This window comes from Lethenteron reissneri, chromosome 17, assembly GCF_015708825.2.
Source record: "Lethenteron reissneri isolate LAM-NWPU_2019-01 chromosome 17, ASM1570882v1, whole genome shotgun sequence".
NCBI classification, from domain to species: Eukaryota; Metazoa; Chordata; class Hyperoartia; order Petromyzontiformes; family Petromyzontidae; genus Lethenteron; species Lethenteron reissneri.
Window position 1 is genome coordinate 9,042,819 of NC_083795.1, and position 13,611 is coordinate 9,056,429.

Sequence of the window (13,611 nt, forward strand, 5' to 3'; positions counted from 1 at the left end):
CCTATTGGCTGAGCGGCGCGCACACCCACCAGACGAGGAGCATGGGTTCGGTGACGTCACCGCACCCACGCGATTATCTCAACAGTGACGTCATGGCGCGTGCAACGGCTCACAACAGCCGGGGGGTAGCGGGGGTGGGTAAAGGCGCAGCCCTGCAATGGCCCTACTCGCAACACACCGCTCGAGAAAATGGACCAACGATGCTCGAAATCAGTGGTTCTCAACTTTTTGTTTGGTTACTTGTACCCCCTTTGTTGAATTTTGTTTCAACCGAGTACCACCTGCCCCCCATTGCCTGACCCAACATGATTTCTGAGACACAAATGAACATTACTGGTAGGAATCCACTGGTTCCACCAGCCCACAGGGGATTAGTCACGTGACTTTACCGCAAGAACCAAGAATATCAATATTTTAACCTATGGTCATTTTTGTGAAGTATCCTAACGATCTGGTAACTGCAAGAAAATAAAAAAAAACATTCAACGGACGCTCTGCATGCATGACGTAATTTGTTCGCGCTCGCTAGTTACTCCTGGAATCTACATCGTTTACGATCAATGAGTTTATAAAAGTATTTTATAGGTGCCCTGGTCCCAAATTAATTCATGAATATTCACCAATTAGTGTAATTGCCCGTCATATTACGGGCATTTTCACGTCGTAAACGATCCCGCGTTTTTGACTTTGACGAATACGCCATCTCTGCTGTCTTTCTCTGTTTAATTGACGCCTTCTTTCGTCTGCAGACTCTTCTGGATTAGTCTGAATTAAATCTAAATTACGGAATGTGATGTACTGAATGTAATTCACTCTTTTTCTGAAAGTAATTTATTACACACTTTTTGTATGGTCATAAGAGATGTTTGAGTTACATTTCTATCAGGAAGAACGTAAACAAAATGTTTCAATAAAAAAATTGGTCTTCCAAACTTTAATTTTTTCCTTACCTGTGAGAGTCAATAAACGAAATAAAAGTTAGTGCTCGACTTATGTTTGTTGCAAATGTGCAATTGTTGTAGGACTTAATTAATTAATTTTTATGAGTACCGATTTAGTGGATTCTGTATTGATGTGAATACAAAAAAATAACTATTACATAAACCAGAAGGTCGCTTTTACAAAAAATAATTTGCACTCAGTTACAATAACTTATTGTGTTCTAAATTGATATGAATTTGAAAAAAGTTACGATTTTTTGATCAGAAGGGTCGGTGTTCACTCATTTTCACTGTAAGTGCGAGCAAAAGTAATCAAAGTGAAACTGCACTGAGTTTAAATTAAAAATGACTCCGCTTATTTATTTCAATTTCTATTCGATGCCCAAAAAAACTATTGTCACACAAATTAACTGAGAGATTATTGATTTGAAGCTTTCGTGACTGCAGGAATCCATACTCTTTGGTTCTTGTGGTAAATAACGTAAATTTCAACTTCAACCGAGAGGATGGGTACAAATTGAGCAATCATTGGAAGGACGTTATTAACCAGGTAAAGTCTTAACTGACTGTGATGTTTCCATCCTACCTGCCTATGTCAGCTGTTATTTCCGACTCTCTGTGTCTCTCTCTATGCCTCTCTCTTAGATCTCTCATGCTCATATGTCCTTTGCATTGCACTCTCATGCCTTTGGATTGCACTCTCATACTCACATGCCCTTTGCATTGCACCCGTTGGGTTGCACTCCCTGGTCGAGGAGGCCGCTCTCCTCCTATCTTACAGTTACATGCTCATTTCTCACATTAACATCACTAGCCCCGGCCACTTCTTTATGACCCTTGGGCTACACCCATTTCAAACGTTTTAAAACAGTCTGCCTCACCAGCAGCAGATCATGCTTTCCCACCTGATGATGGACGCTTGTATTGCGCCCGAAACGTCGTGATTTATTTTATTTTATACCTACGTGACTTTACATAAAGAACCAAAGAGTATGATAAATTATTTCTTATTATTCTGTAATGGTGTGCGAAACGAAAAGATAAAATATAAAAAACAGGGGCGCACTTGGCGTTTATCAAAAGTAGTGATGGTAATTTTTTTGAGAAAATGTATTATCCATGTAACAAACTAATAATTAGTTACAATTTTAATAAGCCTTTCCTGAAAATGTAGCCTACCCAGCGTTACACACAGCATACAGAAGTGTCAGGCGTTATGCACAGATCACCAAAAAAACACATATAATTTCCAGCATAAGGATGTTTGGTCAATACCACTTTAATAGTTTTTTTTTTTACCTATGTGAGGATATCAGAGAACCCGTAGGAGACTTATGCAGATTAGTGGAGAAAACACAAATGTCACTCAGAAAGACATCCGCGTTGGGAATCAAACCTATGCCCTTTTTCCTGTGAAGCATAAGTGTTACCACTGCACCACCCTGTCACCCAAAAAAAGCCATGGGTATCCACGTTTGTAAATTCACAATTTTAATGGAAGAGTAAGTTTTTAGTACAAAACACAATTGAGGTAAAGGCAAATTGTATACTTCAAGGGTATTCAATGTCCTGCAATTTGCATTACTTATAAAATAAATCATTGTGCTAAGCACTGCCTGCTTAGAAATTAAACACCAATCAGAACTTTATACCATGTGTAATTCTTTAAAATCAACTCTAAATGATTAAAATACAAAGCGTGGCTTTGTTGATATTTAAATGAATTGGACACTGATATCCCTTTAATACCTACAAACAAAATGTGTAGTTCGGTCTTTCCAATACTGAGTCAAATGAGGATGTATATCTTTCTTGTACAATTGAGAAACAAGAGACGAGTTATTTTGTGGCACACAATACGCCTTTGTTGCAATAGACTGTTCCTGTTTTGCAACTAGAACCCAAACCTTTAATGAAGCCATTGTGTTATTGAGTTATGACGTAAGGGTCGTCATTTCCAGCTCGGATTCTTTGATAGATGAGCATGCCTTGCATGGCAGACTAAGAAGAGCAAATATTCCTTAAACCCTTTAAAGATTTTGCATAAACGTTAAATGTCATCGTTGCTGTAGAAGGTGTGCATTAGGAACCAATACCCTTTTCAGAATGTCGCAATTACCTGCTGGGAAAAGCACAAAAATGGTGTTAATGAACACTCTGTTGACCTGCCACATTCACTCCACTGACTTTTTGTATGCATATTTAACAGATGCAACTATTTTGTGGAATAATACATGGTTATGTTTTAACAAGGCATGTTTTATCCAATGCTCATTCCCGATGACAATCTTACCTTTCCATAAGTCAGTAGATATGTTTAATGAACACTAACAAGGTGCCTCCCCTTCAACAACCTACACGGACCAGTATGATGAAGTATGGTCATGATCATCACAGTGTGGGGAGGCCTTCATTCACAGTGGAATGAAAAAAGGGATGCAAAGTTGGTTATTTAAAACAGGTTTAGGAAATGGTACAATGAAGCCACATACAATATATTAAAGCTTTCACTGCTCGTTAAATGTTTTCCGTAACGTGTCACACCTATTTGCAAACAGGACCTGCATCATTAATTGTGCTACCCGGTGTGTTTCAAATTTATGTCGACGACCTTTAACCTTAGATGCACTCTGAAAGAAGTATCATGCCAATATGTTTTTGTACGGCTGGAAATGGAATGAGGTAAAGGCGATAGTGCAGTCCTTAAATGTTGTCCACACGCCACTGCTAAGGGAAGAGCCCCCACTAGACAAAATCACCCCCACTAGACAAAATCACCCCCACTAGGAGGTGATTTTGGCCAACTTTTCCATGCTAACCAGACGTCTTGAAAAGGGTTCGAGTACCTACACTTTACGCCACAACGTGCGACCTGCCAATATAATAATTGTGATGTACCCATTTATACTGCTGAGTGGTCATAAGAAAGATAATTATTTAAGAAACTTGCCCCATTACTTCAAGTGCTGTGCTGCGATATCGAACTATGACCTCTGGATTTCAAGTCCAGTATGATAAGCATTACACCATGGCAGCATCCTGGGAATAACTCTTGCTCTAAACACTTTTATATGCTGAGACACGAACCAAATGCCTCTTTGCAACATCGGAAATCAGGAGTGCCATTTGTGTTCTCCGTAGATTAAAGTCTCGAAGTATGAATGTTACAGTATTCTGTATATGGTAAATGTATATGCAAATGTACATATATTGGCCGTTTGTCAATCTACCGCTGGACGAGGGCCTCCCCACACCATGCGGATCATGGATGGTTATTTTACCATACTTCACCACACTGGTCAGTGCAGGTTTCTTGAAGGCAGGGAGCACAGGAGTATATAGTACAACAATTGATTTAGCTACTGCCCACCAGGTAACCCCGCAACCGATAACACGGTACGAGGAGAAAAGCGTGGTGGTCGCCCATTCAAGCACTATCCAGGCTCAATTCTGCTTGGCTTCCAAGATCGGACCAGACCAGTGTTTTCTGGGTGATTTGGTCATAGACGGTGTATGCAAATGTGTGGACAAGTTGTGTAATATCACAACACTTCTTTTCAGTGACATTATTTTAATATTCAGTTATTCTATGCTCAAGATTTTTTTTGTGTTGTCATTGCCTTGGCCTCCAAGTTTTTTTTTAAATAAAGTGTGTGCCAGAGCATTTACGTGCGGAGAGCAATTACCGGTGTGAGAGGCCACTGTTACAACATTTATTCTGCGAGTTGGCTAATCCTATTCACAAAATGGCCAGTCAGCCTTAGTCATCAATTTAACCTTTGTGCGCATTTCAATTCCCCGTGCAGTGCGCGGAGTGGCATTTTTTCCATACATTCCTTTTACGGTTTACTTGCAAGTTGGTTGAATTTCTCACTTCCGATAGGTTAAACCACTTAATTCCATGACACATGTATATGGATTTAAATTTAACAAAATACCGTTATTCAAGTATTCATAATATTAATACCGTATATGCTTTTTCATAATGTAGGTTTTTTGGGTTAGATCGCGTAAGTATAAATGTTGTGTCGTAACCCTCGAGCACCCGACAAAGCCGGTGAGGTTTGTCACGTAAACAACGCGCAAATTAGTTACTACTTCAGCCCACTGGTGTGTTGAAGAGTACATCCACAACATTTAGAATTTGAGTACGACGTTTCGCTGGTAATTACATCCATCATCATCGGGCGATTTGCTAGAATAGTGAAGCAATCCAACTGATTCTGGTCTTAAATATAGAACAAGACGACGTTATCACTGAACCCATCAGGTGCAGAGATCAGAGGCGGAAGGGGTATTGTAATTATATAATAGATTATTAATCAGTTAATTAGCATGTGTTTCCTCGAAAGGAATGCAGTTGTGAGATGTATTACTTAATAATACGCTTCCAGGCCGCACTAAGCCTGTAGCTGTCAGTGCGGTTAAATTATTAGTATTTCTCTCAATTTCAATGGATTCTAGAATTAGTCTCGGCCAGTAATAATTAGTTCTACACAACACCTCAACGTTATCAAAATCAAATCAGTGGCCTTGTTGGCAAGCAGGTTCAGCAACTGCCGACAGTTGTGTTTGAGAGTACTGTATTCAATATTTAATGTTAACTTATTTAAATGTGATTGTGTATAAGGCTACCCCTCCCCCAGCTGCCTTGCGGGATAGATTGTGAAGCAGAGACTACGGCAGTAAGCCAATGGCAAACCACTGCTGTAATTATTAAGGAAGTAATCATGGCTAGAAACAGAAGTATCAATGTCCACAATGGGGGTTTTACAGAGTGATGACGCCCAAAAACAAACATTGTAAGCATAGCAACTTGGAAGATAAGAACATCACCTAGCCAGTGAACTGAAACACGTATACGAAGCTCTCAAGATGAATGGATATTCAGACGACACAATCCAGAAAGCTCTCACCCCAACCGTTGAGAAAGAACCATCTGAGGACCCAATCAAAACCATCACATTGCCATACATAGCAGGGGTCGCCAAAAAGATCTCCAAAAACATGAGCAAAAACAAGATCCAGGTTCGATTTATACAGTACGTAAAATTAGTGATCTGATCCAATCTGTGAAGGATGTGATCCCTGACAGGCAAAACCCAGCGTCTACAAACTAAGCTGTGTCTGTGGCAGTAGTTACATTGGGGAAACTAAGCGACATGTCTCGGACCGTGTTCGTGAACACAAGGCAGATCTGAAACACGGTAGGACCAATACCTCGGCCGTGGCTGTTCATTGTTTTAATGCGGTGGGCTCACACGAAATTGATTTCTCTAAGACGAAGGTACTTTTCAAACCCACTGGCTATCAACAAAGATTCGTTCATGAAGCCACCCATATATACAGACACAATTTCTAACGAGAAAATGGGTATAAACTGAGCAATCATTGGAAGGATGTTATCAACCAGTTTAAGTCATAACTGGCTGTGATGTTCCCATCCTACCACCTTCCGATGTTAGTTGTTATTTTCGGCTCTCTGATTTTACATTAACAGGTAAAACTTCTCACACTAACACAGCCACCTCGCTCGCCGTGCTCGAGGTTGCTGCTTTGCAGTCCCCCATTAACATGCTAATCTCTCACATTAACATGCTAATCTTTCACATTAACATAGCCACCTCAGGGTGCTGGCCGTAGAGGCCGCTCAACGATCTTACATTAACATGGTAATTTTTATTTGGCAGCCCTTTGATTGGTGGAAAACTCACCACCGTCGTGGTCACTGCCCACCACTTACATTAACAATGGCTGCTGACATTTGGGCCACGCCCATTTCAAACCTTTATAAATAGTTTACCTTTAGAAGCTAACCCCCTCTTCCTGATGACGAACGCTTGTGTTGCGATCAAAACGTCGTAGTTTTTTGTTATTTTCTTTGAACCTATCTAATGTGACTTTACCGAAAGACCCAAAGAATATGAATTCCTGCAGTCACGAACGCTTTAAGTCAAGATTTAGTTATTAATCTACTAGCTTGTTTTCCCATCTTAGGACGGAAGCTGTAATATTTACGAAAAAATTGAGCAGAGTATAATTGTATCTTGTGTAAATTTCATGGCAGTGAATCTAGCACAAAAGTATGTTATCAAACACTTCACTGCTTTTCACTGTAGCACTGTATTGATGTTAGTGAATCTTGCACAAAACTACGTCATAAAACACCTCACTTCACTGTAGCACTGTATATAACTGACCTTCAATTTGTTCAAATTACGGGGGGGTGCGGCATGTCGAGTGACGTCACGCACGTTACACACAAACAGACATTCTTGTCATTCTTATAGTAGTAATTCAAGAGGGAATACAGGTGAGAAGAGTAGGAATCCTGCTTGACAAACAGGCAGCAGACACTTTGTTCTGCTGTTTTGCATCGTCCGATTGTATTTCTTGTGAACATTGAAATCTAAGCCGCTTAACATCTCAATTATTAAAATATATGCTGGACGCTCAGAAGAGGAACTTTAGGCATATTATGAGGTGATAGATTAGGCTAAAGAAAAGTACATCTAAGGAGATAAGAATGGTGCATTTCTGCGTGTGCATTGATTTATTCAAGTGGCATATGCATGACTGATGTGATGTGCTAAAAGTGTGTGTTGGTCTTACAGAATCCAATTATTCCAGGCTGTTTGTGCCTCGACTTACGGATTATGGTATGTGTGTACACGTTGGCTTCTCTTACAAACAGGCGTTGTTCTCTCTTCAAGCCACATCCCATAAAACGCAAATATTGAAGCCAAGCAATTGACCTTCGGTACTGTTTAACAGGAACATTCCGATTGCATTATGAAAGATTATTATAATACACACCTTCACTTAAGGTCTTTTTGTTAATCGGAACTAAACCTGATCGTAAGTGGGATCGCCCAAGGGCTGCCTACGCTCAACCTGATGCTCACTGGTCGTGCTCGATGACCCGGACCGTGCCACACTCTTCAGGAGGCCCGTTTATGCCTATGGGCTCCTGTTAGGAGCATTCGAAACTGCCCGTTGATAGCTTCTCCACGTCATGTAAGTTGTGGCGGTTATATATTATTGGTTCTTTCGGTAAAGTCACGTAGAAGGGAAATAATAAAATAATATAAATATTAAACAGTATTTTTTATATTAGTTTATTATTATAAAAACAATTTTTATTATTAATTTATATGATTTTATTATTTCCCTTCTACGTGACTTTACCGAAAGAACCAAGAATATGAATCCCTGCAGTCACGAAAGCTTTAAATCAAAATGTGTGGCGGTTACTTGAATATGCTTCACCACGCTGGTCCGTGAAGCCAGGGAGCATAGACGTGGGAACATAGAAGAGCAGTACAATGGATTTTACTGCACTGCCCTCTGCTGACCACCACGTGCACAGCCCCACAGGCACCTTATCACAAGCTGGCGTGCATGGTCGTCGCCCATTCACACTCCATCCAGACTCAGCTCCGCTTCGCTGTCGAGGTCGGGTGTGTCCCGGATAATTTGGTGATTGGTCTCGCAATCAGCGGAGCTGAACAAGCACTTTCCAATTGCATTATAAATAACGTCCTCAAATCGAGCGGTTAAATCACAACTTTCTGCATCACCAGAATCGCACGAATTTAAGCGAAGATGCAGTATTTTTCCGTATGAACACGAGTCTCGCCTCACCATCACAAATTATTTTGAATATAACAGTATGTAACACGATTTTTGTCCCTGTGTAGTAAGTGTTATTTTTTAATTGCTTCTGCCTAAAAAGTATAGAAAATGGCTATTATTGCCCACAAACTTTGCTTTTGTGACCAGGACTTTATGCGAAGGAATGACACAAATTCACACCTCGTTTTCTCATTGAAAATAGGTAAATTTAAAAATACCGCTGTCCTGGTCACAAAGGCAAAGTTTGTGGGGAATAATAGCCATTTTCTGGACTTGTGAGGCAAACGCAATTAGAAAATAACACTTACTACCAGGGACAAAAAAATAATTGTTACACAGTGTAATGGTATCACAGTGGGGCACTCATAGTTATAATATAATACTGTATAGGCGTTCTGTATGCTATAAGGTTGACCGACCGCAACTAACTTCAAGCAAGTCGGCATCTTCAGCCTCACACAGGAACACTCTATACTTGACGTCAGGTAACCTTCTGTCGCGTAAACATTCACTCGTTGGCGACGGTATGGCCCGTCAAGCTTATTTGCACGACTTAACAAGAGCAGTGACGTGCTCAGTATTGGGGGGGGAGGCGACGGTGTTGGTGAGGGGGGCAAATGCTCCCATGGCTAAAAAAAAGTATTTTTTACCGCGTCACTACCCAACTCCTACGCTCATGCAGCTTTTGGGGACTGCATGTACCAATGCACAGCTCATCGCATACTTATAATCATATCCTCCTTGATTAAAGTCAAAATTAGGCCTCTCCTCGGTGCTACTCTGCAGGTGGGCTCTATCTTTGAGCATTTTTGCTCACGTGGAGGGGAAATTGCCGTGCCGATTGCCCGAGCGGAGAGTATCGCTTTGTACAAATCAAGATTGCATGGAGCCGTAGTGAAAGCTATGACATACAGACTTACTCGACCTAGTTTCCGGGTGTCAATAAATATTTCTCAAAACTACTACAACTACTACAGAGGAGGAGGAAGATGTTTGGGCTATAAATCTGACTTCTATGTGTTTGGGTTGTGTACACAACCCAACATGCGACACAACTTGAATGGCATATCAGGCGAGATATTTTGTGTACACAACCCAATATATGACAACTTGAATGGCATATCAGGCGAGATATTTTGTGTACACAACCCAATAAGCGACACAACTTGCATGGCATAATATCAGGTGAGATATTTCACAAGTCTGCTATAGTCCAGACCCTACGCGCCAAGAGACGTTTGTGAATACCAAAAACAGCGTCGAGTCACTAATTTGCTTAGATGGACTTTTCGGAAATTGCGACATCCTGGTTTCAATGACCACCTGGCACTCCCCAAATGGAACTCGAGTGGTTTCTACTTCGTGGTTTTATAAATGAAAGGTCTCTTTTGAAAAACATTGGCACAAGTAGATATAAGACTATGTTTGGGTGGAGAGTGGTGATATAGTGTTTATAGCACACTGCACTATGAACCTGACGACCTAAGTTTGATTCCCAGCCATGTCTAATATCAGTGGTACGTGATATTTCAGCTGGTGTTGAGTCCCAATTCACCAACCCACGTGGTAAAGTATGATATGCCTCGTCGGACATGGGGTGTCATACTTTACCACCCGGATCGGTGGATTGAAAAACGAAGGGCTGGAAGATTATAATTGTATTTTCACAAATATAAGTGTATTATATTTCTGTATATGTATAAATTAAAAAGGATTATCATTATAATTTTCATCCCTTTGTCAATTCACGACTGGATGAAAGTCTCCCCATGTCATGTAACTCATGGGGCATGTTTAACCACGCTTCGCCATACTGGTCAGTGCGGGTTGGGTATCACTCGCCACTTATGATAGCTGTGGCTGGGAATTTAAGCAAGGTTGCCAGGTTCATAGTGCATTGTGCTAACCACTGCACCACTGGTCCACCATTGTATGTGTAAACAAGAGTAGATTTACTCTCCAACACACCCGTGTGCTGTACTAGTAACGAATTGGCATGTTCTGTTTACGTGACAAACCTTACTAATTGGCTGTGTCGGGTGGTGGCGGGTTTAACGACATGTTTATATTTACGCGATCTAACCCAAAAAAACCTCTATGGATAATATTGGTCGCGAAAGCCTACGTGTTAAAGAGTAGAAATATTGTTTCAATTTACAGATGCACCGACTCCGATTTAAATGCATGCAATTTATGAAATTACGAGTAAATAAAACAAATGTAAGTTTTAAAATATGACTTACAGTTTAAGATTTGAGTTACATTTATGGAAACATTTTCTAAAACATTTGGGCCAATTTGAGTGCACACAACATATCAACAAAGTACACATCCAGGACACATGCGTTGCAGTCAATGTATACAAATAAAACCCAGTATAGATCACCGATGTTGTTCAATATTTTTTTTTTGAAAACAGCAATTGGGTTGCTGTACAAATGTCAAAGTCGTAATATTGACAATAACTTAAGCATGTGGTGGGTATAGGTGAAGGAGGGACTAGCATGACTCATGAGAACTCTTATCTCAATGTTTTGGCTTATCTCCTACTTACCAAGGGTCAACAGTGTTAAGTGATGCAGAGCAGTGAATTGCCTAAAACAGGGGTCCTCAAACTACGGCCCGCGGGCCACATGCGGCCCGCCGAGGACATTTATCCGACCCGCCGGGTGTTTTTGCCGCCGCTGCCTGTCTGTTACTTTTTTTCTACATGAGAAGGACGGTCATTGGTGGAAGAGGGAGAGGGGGCGGAGTTCCCCCCAATCAGACTGCATTGATGGGCAGTGCAGTCTGTATGTCTCTGTGTGGGCAAAGTTATTGCTGGTATATTGTTTTTGTAGCGCTGTATATATATTGGTATTTTACTAATATCAATTTTGACTCCCTAGGAAACAATGATGTCAAGAAAGAGAAAAATTTACTCGGAGTGTAGGATATTCAAAGAACAGTGGACTTATGATTACTTTTTCATGCAGTACAAGGAAAGAGCTGTGTGTCTAATATGCCAGAATATAGTGTCTGTGTTCAAAGAATACAATTTACGTCGACACTATGAAACTCAACATAAAGATAAATATGATTGTTTGGTCGGAGAAGTGAGAAAAGATAAAATATTAAAACTGAAAAATACATTAACAACTCAGCAAAATACTTTTGTGAAGCAGAAGAAGCTAATAGCGTGCACTGGCAGACCATTCGTGGAGGGAGAATTTGTTAAAGAATGCCTTCTTTCTGTTGCCAAAGAGATGTGTCCAGAGAAGGCCGATTTATTTAGTACAGTGAGTCTTTCAGGACCTACAATTACACGGAGTATTGAAGAAATGGGAGACAATTTGCATCAGCATTTGCAAAACTCCACAAAAAAACTTTCCTATTTTTCCTTGGCACTCGACGAAAGCAATGATGTTCGTGATTCTGCACAACTTCTAATTTTTATTCGTGGGACAAATGACTATTTCGAAGTCACAGAAGAGCTTGCTGCACTGCAACGCATCAAAGGAACAACTACAGGAGAGGATATCTTTCGATTTAAAGCTTTCGTGACTGCAGGGATTAATCTTCTTGGTTCTTTCGGTAAAGTCACATAGAAGGGAAGTAATAAAATAATAAAAGTAAAACATAATAAAATAATTCTCACGACGTTTCGGCCACAACGCAAGCAGCCGTCCTCAGGTGAAAACCAGGTCTGTTGGGGAGACAGCGTCTGAATGAAACAGCACACGAGCTTGGAGCATATATAAGCTGGGTTGGAAACGGGGGAAAGAGTGCCTTGACAAAATAATTTAATAATAGTACTACATATGCAGCACGGGCATATGTAGTACTAATCACATTCCTGCATTTCCCATAAATATGCAAAATTCCTCTTGATATGCAAATTCTTTTGTCAGGGCGCTCTTTCCCCCGTTTCCAACCCAGCTTATATATGTTCCAAGCTCGTGTGCTGTTTCATTCAGACGCTGTCTCCCCAACAGACCTGGTTTTCACCTGAGGACGGCTGCTTGCGTTGTGGCCGAAACGTCGTGAGAATTATTTTATTATATTTTATTTTTATTATTTTATTACTTCCCTTCTACGTGATTTTACCGAAAGAACCAAGAAGAGAGGATATCTATGAAAAGGTTTGCCAAACTGTGAATGGTTTGGAGCTGAACTGGGCTAAACTAGCCAGTGTGACAACTGATGGTGCTCCTAGCATGGTGGGGTCTAAGAAAGGAGTAATTGCTCGCATTAACCAAGAGATGGACAAACATAACCATTCTCATCCAATAGCCATACACTGCCTCATCCACCAACAACCGCTGTGTAGTAAATCACTGAAGTGGGACTCTGTTATGAAATTTGTGGTATCTTGTGTTGACTTCATTAGAGGTCATGCACTAAACCACAGACAATTTCAGGAATTTCTGTCTGAGCTAAATGTTGACTATGAAGATGTTCTGTATCACACAGAAGTCCGTTGGCTGAGTCGAGGGAGAGTTTTAAAACGTTTCTATGACTTACTTCCACAGATTACAGCTTTTCTGCTTTAAAAAAACAAAGAAGTACCAGAGCTCAATGATGCAGAATGGAAATGGCACCTTGCCTTTCTGACAGATGTAACAGAGCTACTCAACAGTTTCAATGTGCACCTTCAAGGAAAGGGGAAGCTCATCTGTGATATGCAATCACATGTCAAAGCATTTGAAGTAAAATTAGGCCTCCTCATCAAACAAGTGAAGGAGGAAAACTTCTGCCATCTCCCCACAACTAAAAATCTGTTAGCGGAAAAACCATTGGTTGCATTCCCAAACAAAACATGTGCGGATTCACTGGAAAAATTGCAAAAGAAGTTCCAAATTAGATTTAAAGAGCTTCATCTCCATGAACAGGACATACAGCTTTTCCGTAACCCATTTTCTATTGACATTGAAAATGTGGATACAATTTACCAAATGGAACTGGCTGAACTGCAGAATTTTGACTCTCTGAAAGACGCATTCAAGTCAAGCAGCCTTCATAATTTCTATGCATCTCTCCCCTCTGAGACATATCC